The sequence below is a fragment of the Syngnathus floridae genome, chromosome 14 (assembly GCF_059516105.1).
Source record: "Syngnathus floridae isolate MCC-2025c chromosome 14, RoL_Sflo_1.0, whole genome shotgun sequence".
Taxonomy (NCBI): Eukaryota; Metazoa; Chordata; class Actinopteri; order Syngnathiformes; family Syngnathidae; genus Syngnathus; species Syngnathus floridae.
The window spans coordinates 26,089-41,865 of record NC_142426.1 but is presented as its reverse complement, the minus strand read 5'-3'; the positions used below and the strand labels follow the sequence as shown (position 1 = coordinate 41,865).

At 46.1% G+C, this 15,777-nt stretch overlaps 1 long non-coding RNA gene across 1 annotated transcript; it reads right to left on the bottom strand.

The window, feature by feature from the left end:
• Positions 1-13,166: 13,166 nt before the first annotated feature.
• On the bottom strand, positions 13,167-15,287 carry LOC148386859 (uncharacterized). The gene is made up of 3 exons (XR_015862713.1): positions 14,890-15,287; positions 14,701-14,777; positions 13,167-14,233 (listed from the first exon to the last, which is right to left on the bottom strand). It is a non-coding gene; the product is annotated as an uncharacterized LOC148386859 (long non-coding RNA).
• Between the last annotated feature and the right edge of the window lie 490 nt (positions 15,288-15,777).

Here is a 15,777-nt window from a genome sequence, read left to right as displayed (position 1 = left end):
CAAAATTTGATGTGCTGCAATTCCAAATTTCCAAAGTGAATGAAGGAATGAAGTCCTTTAAATTATGATTTTGTATAAATACTAGGCATTAACACAAAATTGACGGCACAAAATGGGCAGACTTTACTTGTTTGAAAAGGACTGGTTACAAGACAGACTTTTTTAATTTATTTAATGGGAAGAAGACTTATTTAGTTTAATTGATCTATTTTTGTTCCCTGGCAAAATTCGATTTGCTGCAATTCCAAATTTCCAAAGTGAATGAAGGAAAGAAGTCGTTTAAATTATGATTTTGTTTAAATACTAGGCATAGACACAAAATCTACGGCACAAAATGGGCAGACTTTACTTGTTTGAAGAGGACTGGTTACAAGACAGACTTTTCTGATTTATTTAATGGGAAGAAGACTTATTTAGTTTATTTAATCTATTTTTGTTCCCTGGCAAAATTGGATTTGCTGAAATTGTATTTTGCCAAATCTTGACTTGAGACCTGATAGGAAGTATTAAACGCTTAGTTAAATCAATACAAGTTGGTAATAAGAGCGAGTAATGTTGGTTGAACCGATGAATGAAGGTTGAAAGCAATTTAAATTATGACTTTGTATAAATACTAGATATCAACAGAACATCTACTGCGCGAAATGGGCAGAGTTTACTTGTTTGAGAAGGAGTGGCTTATTCAAAACTAAGATTTATTTAATCTGTTTGTTCCCAGGCAAAATTGGATGTGATGCAATTCCAAATTTCACCACATGATGGTGCCCAATTTTGACTTCATAGGACATATTAAACACTTAGCTTGTTATTATGTTCAAGGTAATCAGATTTGTTTATTATTCTAATGGCCTCTTCAAAACTATTCTGGATTACTACTTTGGATCTATTCTACATTACTTGGCAACAACATACTCTGTAACAGATTAGGCAGTATAATCATATATGTTAACTTGAGAGTGCCCACACTCAATCTACTTATCGTGATGTGTTAAATCAATTACTGTTAGACATTATTTGTCTGATAATCTACCAAATCTTTGAATTGAAGAATTTGTGATTTAATTAATAGCTTGTTGTTATGTTAAGGGTAATCGTACTTGTATATAATTCTAATGGCCTTCTTTTGAAAACTATTCTGAATTACAACTTTGGATCTTATATTACTTTGCAACAATCTACTCTGTGACAGATTAGGCAGTATAATCACATATGTTAACTTCAGTGCCCACACTGTATTTATTTATGGTTATTTGTTAAATCAAGTACTGTTAGACATGAAATAGGAAGTGTTTAACATAAATGTTATGGCTACTCACCATTGTAGCTCGCTCCTGGTCAATGATACGAGCCTCTTCTTGCAGTGGAAAACTTGCAGCCAACAAACACCGTGGAACCTAAAGGAATGAAATTAAACATTAACATTTCGCCTCGACCAATTTTCACACGTACAACGCAACGCGGCTACACTTCTGCTATTACAAACGTAAATCTCCTTCAACACAATGAGTGTTACTTACCGTGTACGCTCTAGACGGTCCAGTTGCAAGCAGAAAATAAAGATATTTCTGTTGATAATCGTCGCTGCTCAGCGGCTCACGGCCATCGCGCCAACAGATTTGAATTTTGGCGGAGGTTCGGGCAATTACGTCATATCCGCGGCACATGACTGCGACGTAATACCCGCTTATCTGAAACGGCAGTTAAAAGTAGAGTTACATCAAGTTTTCTTGGAACCTAAACGAATGAAAGAAAACTATCATTTGGCCACAACCAAGATTCACAGATACAACACAACGTGCGGGGTTGAGGTTAAAGATTGAGTGAAGGGCCCTCGTTTTAAACTACTGTTTTGAAAAGGAGTGGAAACAAGTAAGACGTATTTAATTTATTTAATGGGAAGTAGTAAGACTTATTAAATTTATTTAATCTACTTTTCTTCCCAGGCAAAATTTGATGTGCTGCAATTCCAAATTTCCAAAGTGAATGAAGGAATGAAGTCCTTTAAATTATGATTTTGTATAAATACTAGGCATAAACACAAAATCGACGGCACAAAATGGGCAGACTTTACTTGTTTGAAAAGGACTGGTTACAAGACAGACTTTTTTAATTCATTTAATGGGAAGAAAACTTATTTAGTTTAATTGATCTATTTTTGTTCCCTGGCAAAATTCGATTTGCTGCAATTCCAAATTTCCAAAGTGAATGAAGGAAAGAAGTCGTTTAAATTATGATTTTGTTTAAATACTAGGCATAGACACAAAATCTACGGCACAAAATGGGCAGACTTTACTTGTTTGAAGAGGACTGGTTACAAGACAGACTTTTCTGATTTATTTAATGGGAAGAGGACTTATTTAGTTTATTTAATCTATTTTTGTTCCCTGGCAAAATTGGATTTGCTGAAATTGTATTTTGCCAAATCTTGACTTGAGACCTGATAGGAAGTATTAAACGCTTAGTTAAATCAATACAAGTTGGTAATAAGAGCGAGTAATGTTGGTTGAACCGATGAATGAAGGTTCAAAGCAATTTAAATTATGACTTTGTATAAATACTAGATATCAACAGAACATCTACTGCGCGAAATGGGCAGAGTTTACTTGTTTGAGAAGGAGTGGCTTATTCAAAACTAAGATTTATTTAATCTGTTTGTTCCCAGGCAAAATTGGATGTGATGCAATTCCAAATTTCACCACATGATGGTGCCCAATTTTGACTTCATAGGACATATTAAACACTTAGCTTGTTATTATGTTCAAGGTAATCAGATTTGTTTATTATTCTAATGGCCTCTTCAAAACTATTCTGGATTACTACTTTGGATCTATTCTACATTACTTGGCAACAACATACTCTGTAACAGTTTAGGCAGTATAATCATATATGTTAACTTGAGAGTGCCCACACTCAATCTACTTATCGTGATGTGTTAAATCAATTACTGTTAGACATTATTTGTCTGATAATCTACCAAATCTTTGAATTGAAGAATTTGTGATTTAATTAATAGCTTGTTGTTATGTTAAGGGTAATCGTACTTGTATATAATTCTAATGGCCTTCTTTTGAAAACTATTCTGAATTACAACTTTGGATCTTATATTACTTTGCAACAATCTACTCTGTGACAGATTAGGCAGTATAATCACATATGTTAACTTCAGTGCCCACACTGTATTTATTTATGGTTATTTGTTAAATCAAGTACTGTTAGACATGAAATAGGAAGTGTTTAACATAAATGTTATGGCTACTCACCATTGTAGCTCGCTCCTGGTCAATGATACGAGCCTCTTCTTGCAGTGGAAAACTTGCAGCCAACAAACACCGTGGAACCTAAAGGAATGAAATTAAACATTAACATTTCGCCTCGACCAATTTTCACACGTACAACGCAACGCGGCTACACTTCTGCTATTACAAACGTAAATCTCCTTAAACACAATGAGTGTTACTTACCGTGTACGCTCTAGACGGTCCAGTTGCAAGCAGAAAATAAAGATATTTCTGTTGATAATCGTCGCTGCTCAGCGGCTCACGGCCATCGCGCCAACAGATTTGAATTTTGGCGGAGGTTCGGGCAATTACGTCATATCCGCGGCACATGACTGCGACGTAATACCCGCTTATCTGAAACGGCAGTTAAAAGTAGAGTTACATCAAGTTTTCTTGGAACCTAAACGAATGAAAGAAAACTATCATTTGGCCACAACCAAGATTCACAGATACAACACAACGTGCGGGGTTGAGGTTAAAGATTGAGTGAAGGGCCCTCGTTTTAAACTACTGTTTTGAAAAGGAGTGGAAACAAGTAAGACGTATTTAATTTATTTAATGGGAAGTAGTAAGACTTATTAAATTTATTTAATCTACTTTTCTTCCCAGGCAAAATTTGATGTGCTGCAATTCCAAATTTCCAAAGTGAATGAAGGAATGAAGTCCTTTAAATTATGATTTTGTATAAATACTAGGCATAAACACAAAATCGACGGCACAAAATGGGCAGACTTTACTTGTTTGAAAAGGACTGGTTACAAGACAGACTTTTTTAATTCATTTAATGGGAAGAAAACGTATTTAGTTTAATTGATCTATTTTTGTTCCCTGGCAAAATTCGATTTGCTGCAATTCCAAATTTCCAAAGTGAATGAAGGAAAGAAGTCGTTTAAATTATGATTTTGTTTAAATACTAGGCATAGACACAAAATCTACGGCACAAAATGGGCAGACTTTACTTGTTTGAAGAGGACTGGTTACAAGACTTATTTAATGGGAAGAGGACTTATTTAGTTTATTTAATCTATTTTTGTTCCCTGGCAAAATTGGATTTGCTGAAATTGTATTTTGCCAAATCTCGATTTGAGACCTGATAGGAAGTATTAAACGCTTAGTTAAATCAATACAAGTTGGTAATAAGAGCGAGTAATGTTGGTTGAACCGATGAATGAAGGTTGAAAGCAATTTAAATTATGACTTTGTATAAATACTAGATATTAACAGAACATCTACTGCGCAAAATGGGCAGAGTTTACTTGTTTGAGAAGGAGTGGCTTATTCAAAACTAAGATGTATTTAATCTGTTTGTTCCCAGGCAAAATTGGATGTGATGCAATTCCAAATCTATCTGAAACGGCAGTTAAAAGTAGAGTTACATAGTTTTCTTTTTTAATCAACACAATCATTTACAACCGTTGACCAGAAAGAATCGTCGAAATTCGACGTCCCCCACAAACGCCACGCTCACTCGCTTTTCAGGGCAACAAAAGTACTTCTTTTTAAAAACGATGAGTTGTACTTACCGTGTACGCTCTGGACGGTCCAGTTGCAAGCAGAAAATAAAAATATTTCTCTTGTTAGTCGTATGTTACCATCCGCTGTGTCTTTGTCAACATCGCCGCCATTTTCCTACTTCCTGCTGCGAGCCACGCCCACGGATTTAAATTTGGGCGGAAGCTCTTTCCATTGGCGTCGTTTTCGCGTATAGCAAATCCGATTGGTTGGGAAGGGGGCACGGTTATGCAGCCGAGGGGTCCTGTGATCGGTGGGATGTAAAGTAGGCGTCGACGTCACGTCCGCGTCACGTGACCACGACGTGGCAGACGATATAGCAACCGCTGTTTTGTTTAGTAGATTTACAGTTGTTATGCATTGGCATAATGGTGTGCACTCAAAATAGATTTAAATAAATTAAATATTTCTTCTGCCCACTCCCTTTTAAACAAGTTAACTCTGCCCACGTCCATTGACGTCTTGTCTGCGTCACGTGACCACGACGTAGCGACGTCATGTAGTAACCGCTGTTTTGATCAGTAGACTTACAGTTATTATGCGTTGACATAATGGCGCACTGGTTAGCATGGCCACCTCTTAAGCATGATGTTGCGGGTTCGACGCCTGATCAATGTTAGCATGGAGTGAGCTTAAGTGCATGGCGCTGAAGATTTGAATCTTTGAAATGCGCTGAGGTCTGACATATCAGGCAGAATGGTTTGCCATCACGTTCAACAAAAAATAGAAACTTTCCCACTCTGATTAAAACGTCCTGTGTTCATCTACGTATTTTCGTTTTGCTGTGCATCTTTTCCCTGCCATTTCAAGAGCCCAATTGACACTCATAGTTTAAAGAAATGTGTTTGCCCATCCTACTTTGTGGAATTTCACCACATGCGCTTTTGACCAAAATACCAAATTGAACTCAAGTGAAGCCAACACGCACAACCCCCCCCCCCCCCCCCCCACACACACACACACACACAAATGTTGATATGAACATAAAAGAGCCGCATGCGGTTCGGGAGTTGCGGCTTGGCCAAACCTGTACTATACAACTTTATTTGTATAAAATTTTCACAACAGCTGTCACACAAACAAAGCGGGAAAAACCGAAGACGTGCGTGTTCCGCCCACGCTGGATTTATTTGCACCTTTGAAAAGACACCGTATTGCCGCAGATGTGGCAAAGAGTACTTTTGGGCATCTGAGACGGAAGGATGTCCAAAGCATCACGTCACCTGCTCTGGTAGGCATGGTGGTGGGACGTTGAGGTCAACCGCTTTGGGGTTGGCTGAATCTTTGATCGCAGGATGCCACACACTTGAAGACAGAAGCAGAAAAGCAGAGCTAAATGCAAAATGTACTCACCGGTGACTCCAATTTTTTTCCCCCCTGAAGAAACAGCTGGACGGGTGGCCCCGGCTGGCCAGTGGGACTCTTGTTATTCTGACCCTTTTTAGTGCGCGTTTGGGGCAACAACTGTTTTTTGTGGCGCTCTCTTCTGGTTCAAAAGTGCCCTGCATGTGAATTTGCTTTTCCTGCCTTCTGATTGGATGAGCGCCGGTGTGACGCGGTGCCTCTGTCACCGTGGCGGGGGGTATACGTTGGCATCGGAGCGTCTGCCAACGTCTGAGACCGGCTGGCAGTGTATCGGAGGTGTCGAGTGCGGTGCCGCTGGAGCTCACTCACCAGCTGGTGTTAGGGCCACAGAATGAAGGCCAAGGAGAAGAATAGAAAGAGAAACAGAAACTTCTCCTCCAATTGTTTGATTTGTCTCTTCTGAGCTTCGATGAATTCTTTCAGCTCTTTGTTCCTCTAGGACGGACAAATGGAAAGTGGCATTCAAAAGCCAGTAAACGTGCAAGTAAGTGCCGGGCTGGCTTTGGGCCCTTACCTGTTGCGCGCTGTGCAGCAGATCCATTCTCTCTTGGAGGATGCAAGCGTCGCGCTCCCTCAACTCGCACATCAGGGCTCGCTTCCATTGGTCCACGGCGCTCCTAAGCTCTTCTCTCTGATCCGCCGTCAGCACGTCATTCACGCCAGCGTGGCTGGCTTTTTCGCCGTCCGTGGCGGGGCAGTCCCGCTGCGGTAGCGCCTCGTACAACATGGCCTCCAGCTCCAGGATCCTCTGGGCCGCAATCCTCGTCCATCAGTGGTCCGGCGGGAGATTTGAGGGCGGCTTACCTTATGAGCCTGGTCCATGGAACACTTCCTGAAGTCCAACTCTTCATCCAGGTAGCCCTTCTGCTTGCAGAACATATCCTAGCACAGCTCAAGGTCAGAATTGTTGGGGCACATTGCCGGAGTTCCCCTTGGCTGATGTCGCGTGTCTGTCTACCTTCTCACTTTCAATGTCCAACATCTTCTGTTGAAGTGCTGACTTGGTCACTTTGATGTATTCTAACCACTGAGGAAAGGCTGCTGTCACATAAGCAGAATGCGAGAGCGTGCGTGGACGTGCGCGTTACCTTCTCGGCTAGGGTGAGAAGGGTCCTGGCGTGAATCACGACCACCTGCTCCTCGTTGGTGAGATTCTGCAAGAGCCCAAAGGCACAGCGTCAACAAGCTTCTTTCAGCGCAAAGCCTTCCAAAAGTCACATTTGAGCCGCCGAGTCTCGTGGAGTGCGAACATAAGGAGTTCGACATACACTTACGGCGTTATAGCCCAGGATGTCCAGCTTCTTCATCAGATCACTGATGACGATGTCCGGGGGAAAGGCGCAAGGAGCAATGTAAGGTGTTCTGGGACCTCGGGTTAAGGTTAGGGTTGCGAGGGACGCCTTACGTACGCTCACGCCCTCGGCCTCGCAGTAGATCTGCAAAGGGCTGAGGCCGTCTGGGAAACGGACTTGCAGAAACTTCAAGACGGGGGAGCGCCACTCCCTCTCCTGAAAGGCAGAGGCATGCATCCGTCCGTCCGTCCGTCCGTCCGTCCGTCCGTCCGTCCGTCACATCTCTGGCCTCAACACGCTTGTGCGAGTCTTCCCACCTCCAGCTCCAGGATGCGGAACTCAAGCAGTTCGTTTTGGTCTCGGATATCCTGGATGTGCTCTTTCAGACGCGCTTCTTCCGCCTCCATCCGCCTGACCTGAAAAGACAGTCAGACCTCATCTGCGGGGCTTCCCGACGGGTGTGACGCCAAGCGACTCCGCCCAGCGCCTTTCTTTCCGTCACCTTTTCGGCCAACTGCTGATTGCTCTGACGCAGCAGCTGCTTCTCCTCCACCCACTTGACATTCTAGAAGAGACAAACGCGTGGACAGCTTTGGAATGTTGTGTCATTTTCATCCACAAATTCTTTGGTTGACTGGAAAATGACATTTGCTTTTCTCCGCATTTTCCCAGCCACGTTCGGGGGGGGGGGGGGGGGGTTGGTCCAGTAATGCCAGACGAATGAGTGACTGAAGAATGTAGCTATTTTGTCTGAGAAAAAGGTGTGCTCATTGATGAGCTTACCTGTCCTTGTTGCTTCAGCGCTGACTCCAGATCTGCTACTCTGCTTTGATAGTGACCCATTTCTACCATCAGCTTTTCTCTGGTCTGAAAGGAGGAGGAGGGAGGCTCCTCCTCCTCCTTTCAGACCAGAGAACACCCGAGGCTGGGTGAGAACGGGGAGGCTGCGACCCGGCCGGGGGTTGCGGAAAGGGGCGCCACCTTGATCTCCTTCTCGGCGTCGTAGTCCCCTTCGCTGGTCTGGGCTAGCAGAGCGTAGGCTCGTTGCAGCGCTTGATATTCTTGCGTCAGCTGGCGGTAGCGAAGCTCCGCCTCTTCATGCACACACCAATGCAACACAGCACTAGTACCAGAATCAGTCAGACCGGCGACAAAGCACCCGCGACGCAAAGACGAGTCCGATTCCAGGCTGAAGAGGAATGTTTGGTGCCAATACGCTGGCAGAAATGGCGGGCTACCTCTTCGGGTTCCGTGTCGGGGGTTCTGTCGGTGTGAAAAGACAAGGACGATCCGTCCGAGTCCACCAACACGTCTTCGTCGTAGCCGTAAAATGTTTCGATGACCTGCGGGCGCGGAAGCAAACATCTCTCTGAACAAACTGAAGCGACACCTCACGATGAATCGACGAGAGGAACGATAGCGAGAAAAAGGCCATTTCATCTTGCGCAACACCAAGCAGCCGCAAACAAACAGACTCACCTTGCAGGACCTCACGCTTTGTTCCTCCTCAGAGATTCTCGACGTCGGTATCGTAGCAGCAAATCTCTCTCCTGTCGACACAAATAATCCGCCTTTGAGATTCTTTGGATGCAAAGGGAACGAATGGCTCCGGCGCAGAAACAAACGCGACTCACAATGACATTTCTGACATGAGCTCCTGTCTCCAGAGCCTGAAAAACACGTCACCGGCGATGATTGGAGGGACGCTCGTCTTTTCCAAAAGTGACAACTACAGGGTGTGTCAGGGTTTTCCAGATTATCTTTATCGTATCATTATGTTGCTTTGACTTTGACTGCAACCTGTAATAAATAATATTATTTATCCCTTATTTATCCCTATCGCTTATCCCTTCCTACACAAAGTCGTAAAACACCCCTTGCTATGTTTTGACTAGAAGTCAAGGGCTTCCTCTATTCAATCCACTCTTACACCCACCCTGTTTCTCTTAATTAAAATGCTCGTGCAGGAGCCGAGAGTCAGACTTCATTCGTACAACGGATGGACTCTCCACCTGCAGGTGTCCAAAAGAACTTACTTGTCTCCCGTGTGGTTCTTGCAAAATAAGTTGGAGCGAGCGCAACTCTAACAGGGTGCATTTTGCCACTAGCTGCCTACGGACAATGACGTCGCGCTCGCGGCTCATGGTTGACGGGCTGAGCAGCCGGGTAAGTCCGTCGTTTTCAGCGCACAGCGAGTGGCAAAGGCGCTGACAAAACGGGAGCTTTGAGCTGCTGAAAACGGCAAAACAAGTCTAAAGCGTGTTCAAACGCGTGCGCACAATGCTCCTGCTTGAAAGGTCGGAATTTAAGGGGCCAATTTTTTGGATGGCGGCCGCCGGCCAAGCTTTGGACGGAAAAGGTTTCCTGGCGACAGCGAGCGAGCGCGGCGCTGCCGTACGTGCACCGAGTCGCCTGCCTGAAGACCTTGGACAAGTCGTCGATGATGTGCCGCTGCTCCACAACTTGAAGGAACTCCATTTCACCGTCCTGCTGGCCGCAACCGCGGTCCAGGTCATTGAGCGAACTAGGCCTTCTCTGTGGAACACAAATGCAGTGGACTCTGTTGGCACGCCGCCGTTGTCCGCGTCGACTTACCAAGCTTGCCATCTCCTCGTTCTCCTGGGTGACAAAGCGCACTTTGTTTTCAAGGCGGCACAGCACCAGCGAGAGTTCTTCATTCTTCCTGCTCAGGCGTTTGTTTTTGTACAGGAGTGGCAGAAACTGGCTTTCTGTTTCTCTCAGTCGCTTTAGCTGCAAGCATGAAGTGCGGGATGTGAAAGACGCACAACACGCGGGCCAGAACGTATCCATTCCTTTTGCATCGGTTTGAACGGAATCGTGGCTTTGGCTCCCAATAAAAGACATCTACCAGGCAACCGACTCGCCGCGCCGCTCAACTAATAAGCAAGCGCAATAGGTGCCTCGCTGGATGGCGCGCATCAAACGTAGCGCAAACCTTCAAGCGTGCCGTCAATAAATTACCAGTTCATTGCGCTCTTCAGAAAGCAGGGCGTTTCGATCCTCCAGTTTCCTGATGACTGCGCTGAGCTCAGCGATTTTCAGATGAAACCGTCGCGTGTCCCGATCCTCCTGAGACTGAAAACGCCCCGCAACACACACACACAAGCACTCGTTCAAAGTTCAAAACTGTTTTTGTGCTACCTTCCTCCAGCAACGAACTAAGTCATGCGTACTGCAAGTGTGTGATGAGGTGGCTTACGCAATGAAGAGGATTGCTAGTAGCGGCGTTGACCCCACTTCCAGGGTAGTTTAGGCCCGCCCTTTGGGAATCCCTCAGGGCAGCGATCTGCTGCTCGGCAGCCTGAGTCTGCAGCTGAAGGCGGTGGACGTGGCCGGCCCCAGGGCTTCATCCAAAACACTAACCGCTCTGTCTTTCAGCTTGATCTCATCCGTCTGGATGTACAAACGGGGAGCGCTCAGGCAGGCGGGCAAACTCATTTGCCAGAATTGTGACAAAAACAAAGAGAGCAACCGGCCAATTTTTTTCTTGAATCGACTAGAACACCTTTGCTGTGACAAAAGCGAAGCGAGCAACCGGACATTTTCTTCTTGTGAAATAGAATAGAATAGAATGCCTTAGGTGTCATTGCACTGCAGGTATACAACGAAATTGGGAACATAGCCACGCACCGCGCATCTGATCAGTCCTACCAGTCGGCGGATCTCCCTCTCGCAGTCTCTCTTGGTTCGGCTCAGCTCCTCCCGATGCTGGTGATGAGCCGATCGGAGCTCGGCCGCTCGGGACTGCCAGGCCTGCTGGGCCGCTGCCAGGGCTTCTTCCGCGCTCCTGGTGGAGGCGACACCGCTCGGTCTCCCGACACCGCCGCGTCTCCTCCACCTCCGCCAGCAAAGCGCCCCCCCTCCTCACCTGAGCAGACATTGCGCCACACCGGGCCGTTGAGACCGCAACGGAGCGCCGCGACGCTTACTGGGGACAAGCTACACAATACGGTAGCGGCCGCATCGAAGCCCGACGTGGCGTGCGGATAGTCAGACACGGATAGAGCGGATCACCTTGTCCATGGAGCCGTCCCTCAGGCTGAGGACCAAGGCATTCAGTCGCTGGATCTCTCCATCTTTGATTTTGATCACTCTCATCAGCTCCATTTCATGCTGCCGCAGTAATGTCTCCCTGGTAATGGCTAACTCTTTCTGCTTCTCCTCATGGAGTTTGCTTTTGAGTTCCGTCATGGCGGCGGTGGCACGGTGGTGCTCCGCCCGCAGGTCCTGACTTCTCTCTCTCTCCAGACAGCTGACCTGACATGACTTAGACTTAGACTTAGACAAACTTTATTGTCATCTTGTCTGCACATGGTGCATACAAAACGAAATTCCATTGCATACGTCTTACAACAAAGTAGTGATATTGCAGTTGAATAGAAGTAACATATCCTATGAAAATATATATATATACATATACTATATATATATATATATATATATATTAAAAATAAGTATAAAGTGCAGCAGTGATAATTATGCAATAGTGCAAGTAGGCAAAACAGTATTCAAGAGTGTGCAGAGGAATGCTAAACCATGTATTAAACTTCTATTTAAAGGGTTTATACAAGTTCAGTAAAGTTGGTAGTGCAAGATAGAGGTCCGTAGTGTCATAAAGTACAGTTCTGTGAATGTGTGATGCAGAGTTCAGTTTAGAGCTCAACAGTTCTAGTGTTCAACAGTCTGATGACAGCAGGGAAAAAGCTGTTGCAGAACCTGGTGGACCTGCAGCGGATGCTGCAAACCTCTTCCCAGAGGGCAGCAGGGAGAACAGTCCATGGTGGGGGTGTGATGGGTCATTGATGATGTTACGGGCACGGGACATGCAGCGCTGAGATGAAATGTCCTGAATGGAGGGAAGAGGAGCCCCTATGATCCTCTCTGCTGTCCTCACCACTCTCCTCACGTTCTTCCAATCGGAGGCGGTGCAGCCTCCACACCATACAGAGAGACAGCTTGTCAGAATGCTCTCTATGGTGCTCCTGTAGAACGTCCTCATGATGGGTGGGGGCAGGTGGGCTCTCCTCATCCTCCGCAGGAAGTACAAGCGCTTCTGTGCCCTCTTGACCAGTGCCGTAGTGTTCATAGTCCAGGTGAGGTCTTCTGTGATGTGGACCCCCAGGAATTTGGTGGTGCTGACCACCTCCACAGCTGAGCTGTTGATGATCAGTGGAGCGTGGTGAGGCTGTTTTTTCCTGAAGTCGACGACGATCTCCTTCATCTTCTCCTCATTCAGGATCAGGCTGTTTTCTCTGCACCAGCCCACCAGCTGCTCCACCTCCTCTCTGTAGTCCAGGTCGTTGTTGTCTCTGATGAGCCCCACCACCGTTGTGTCGTCTGCTGACTTCACGATGTGATTGGTGGTGAACCTGAGGACGCAGTCGTGTGTCATCAGGGTGAACAGCAGGGGGCTCAGGACGCAGCCCTGAGGGGAGCCTGTGCTGAGGGTGATGACATCAGAGGTGTTCTGTCCGACCCGGACTGACTGAGGTCTGTTGGTGAGGAAGTCTAGCAGCCAGTTGCGAAGGGGGGTGTTGAAGCCCAGGTGTTCCAATTTTCCTACCAGATGCTGTGGGATGATGGTGTTAAACGCTGAGCTGAAGTCCAGGAACAGCATCCGCACATGGGTGTTCTTCTCCTCCAGGTGAGCCAGGCTCAGGTGAAGAACGGAGGAGATGGCGTCCTGAGTGGAGCGGTTTTGCCGGTCGGCAAACTGGAACGGGTCAAATAATAGGGGGAGTCTGGAAACGATGTGACCTTTAAGCAGCCTTTCGAAGCACTTCATCATAACCGGAGTCAGTGCAACAGGCCGGTAATCATTAAATGAGGTGATTTGAGGTTTCTTCGGCACCGGAATGATGGAGGCAGTCTTAAAGCACGCCGGCACTGTGGCTTGGCCCAGCGAGGTGTTAAAAATGTCTGTGATGACCCCAGCCAGATGACTTGCACATTCCCTGAACACACGCCCAGGAATGTTGTCGGGGCCAGGGGCCTTACAGGGGTTGACTCTCCTCAGGGTCTTCAACACATCGGCGGAGTCAAGGCAGAGTACCTCCTCTTTCTGATGGGGGACAGTTTTAACTGCTGGAGTGCCGTTTAGTGCCTCGAACCTCCCAAAGAAGTTATTTAGACCATTTAGAAAGTCAGCATCAACTACACCCAGCGGGGGGGGGGGGGGAGGGTGAGTTGTAGTCTGTAATCGCCCGTATGCCTTGCCACATACTCCTGATGTTTTTGACGTCGTGGAAACGATCCTGAAATTTTCGACTGTGGTCTCGCTTCGCTATCCTGATGGCACGGTTCAAGTTGGCTCTCGCTGTCCTCAGTGTCTCCTTGTCGCCAGACTTGAAGGCAGAGTTCCGCGCTCGTAGCGTTTGACGTACCTCCTCAGTCATCCAGGGTCGTTGGTTGCCCCGGGTGATGATATTCTTAGTGGTGCTGACGTCCTCGGTGCATTTGTTGATGTAGGCTGACACAGTCATGGCACACGCATGTCTAATCTACATCGGGAAATCTGGGAGGGAGGGAGGGAGGCAGGCAGGGAGGCAGGCAGGGAGGCAGGCAGTGTCTGTCTGTTGAGGTTTTCACCTTGTTCTTCTCCTGCTGAAGTTCTAACTGGACGTCCATCAGTTTGGTTCTCAGCTCGTCATTGGCGGCCTGAAGGGCGTCCGTTCGCTCCGCCTTGGCCCGCCCTGCCGGAGCTCGTTTGGACATCTCTTACTCGAGTCTCGCCCGGTCGTCAGTCAGAGATCACAACATTTGTACCTGGAGAGCACAAACGCAGCGCTGTTTTCCACTGGCTTCGAACTCAACTTCAATCGGTACCGTAACTTACAACATCATAAACATAGAACTAGCTTGACTTATTCATTGAATAAATGCATTTGGTTCTTCAAAACTGCATCACGCAACATAGCGTGACCGAGACGGCCGTTATCCACCTGCGTGAAGTTATTTGGTGAAATGAATGAGATGTTTAAGACACCATCGTTCTGTCTCTCTGTAGATGAAGGGAAATAATCGATTGCTGAAGGTCCAAAGGTGTTGTGATAAACAAATAAACATATTAGTGATTAGTGACATATTTGTGATAAACATATTAGGCAGGATAATCACATATGTTAACTTGACTGCCCACACTGTATTTATTTATGGTTATTTGTTAAATCGAGTACTGTTAGACATGAAATAGGAAGTGTTTAACATAAATGGAAGACGAAAGGGGTACTCACCATTGTAGCTCCTGCTGGTCAATGATACGAGCCTCTTCTTGCAGTGGAAAACATACAGCCAACAAACACCGTGGAACCTAAAGGAATGAAATTAAACATTAACATTTAGCCTCAACCAACATTCACAGATACAACGCAACGCAAACTACACAAACGTAAATCTTTTTAAACACAATGAGTTGTACTTACCGTGTACGCTCTAGACGGTCCACTTGCAAGCAGAAAATAAAGATATTTCTGTTGATAATCGTCGTGTTTGTATCCGGTGTCTCGCTCAAGGCCATTGCGCCCACAGATTTGAATTTTGGCGAGAGTTCAGCCTATTGACGTCATTTCCGCGGTGTAATACCCGCATATCTGAAACGGCAAAGTTAAGAGTAGAGTTAAATAAAGTTTTTAGTCAACGCAATAATTTACAACCGTTGACCAGTCGAAATAATCGTCGAAATTTGGCGTCTGTGGCTGGAAGCAGACGCCGAGTTCGACGTTCCTCCCAAACGCCAAACTCCCTCGCTTTTCAGGGCTCAAAAAAAACAGTTGTAATTACCTTGTACGCTCTAGACGGTCAAGTTGCAAGCTGAAAACAAAAATATTTGCCTTGTTAGTCATCGTGTTACTAACCGCTGTGTCTTGTTTGCCAGAATTGCCGCTTTCCTACTTCCTGTTGCAAGCCACGCCCACGGAGTATAATTTTGCCGTGAGTTCCGCCTATTGACGTCATGTCCGCGTCACATGACTGCGACGTAATATTATCTAAAACTGTTTGTGCGGTATTGTGTTGTTCTGTGCGGTGTTGTGTTATTCTGTGCGGCGTCGTGTTGTTCTGTGCGGCGTCGTGTTGTTCAGTGCGACGTCGTGTTGTTCAGTGCGGCATGGTGTTGTTCAGTGCGGCATGGTGTTGTTCAGTGCGGCATGGTGTTGTTCAGTGCGGCATAATGTTGTTCAGTGCGGCATAATGTTGTTCAGTGCGGCATGGTGTTGTTCAGTGCGGCATGGTGTTGTTCAGTGCGGCATGGTGTTGTTCAGTGCGGCATAATGTTGTTCAGTGCGCCATAATGTTGTTCAGTGCGGCATGGT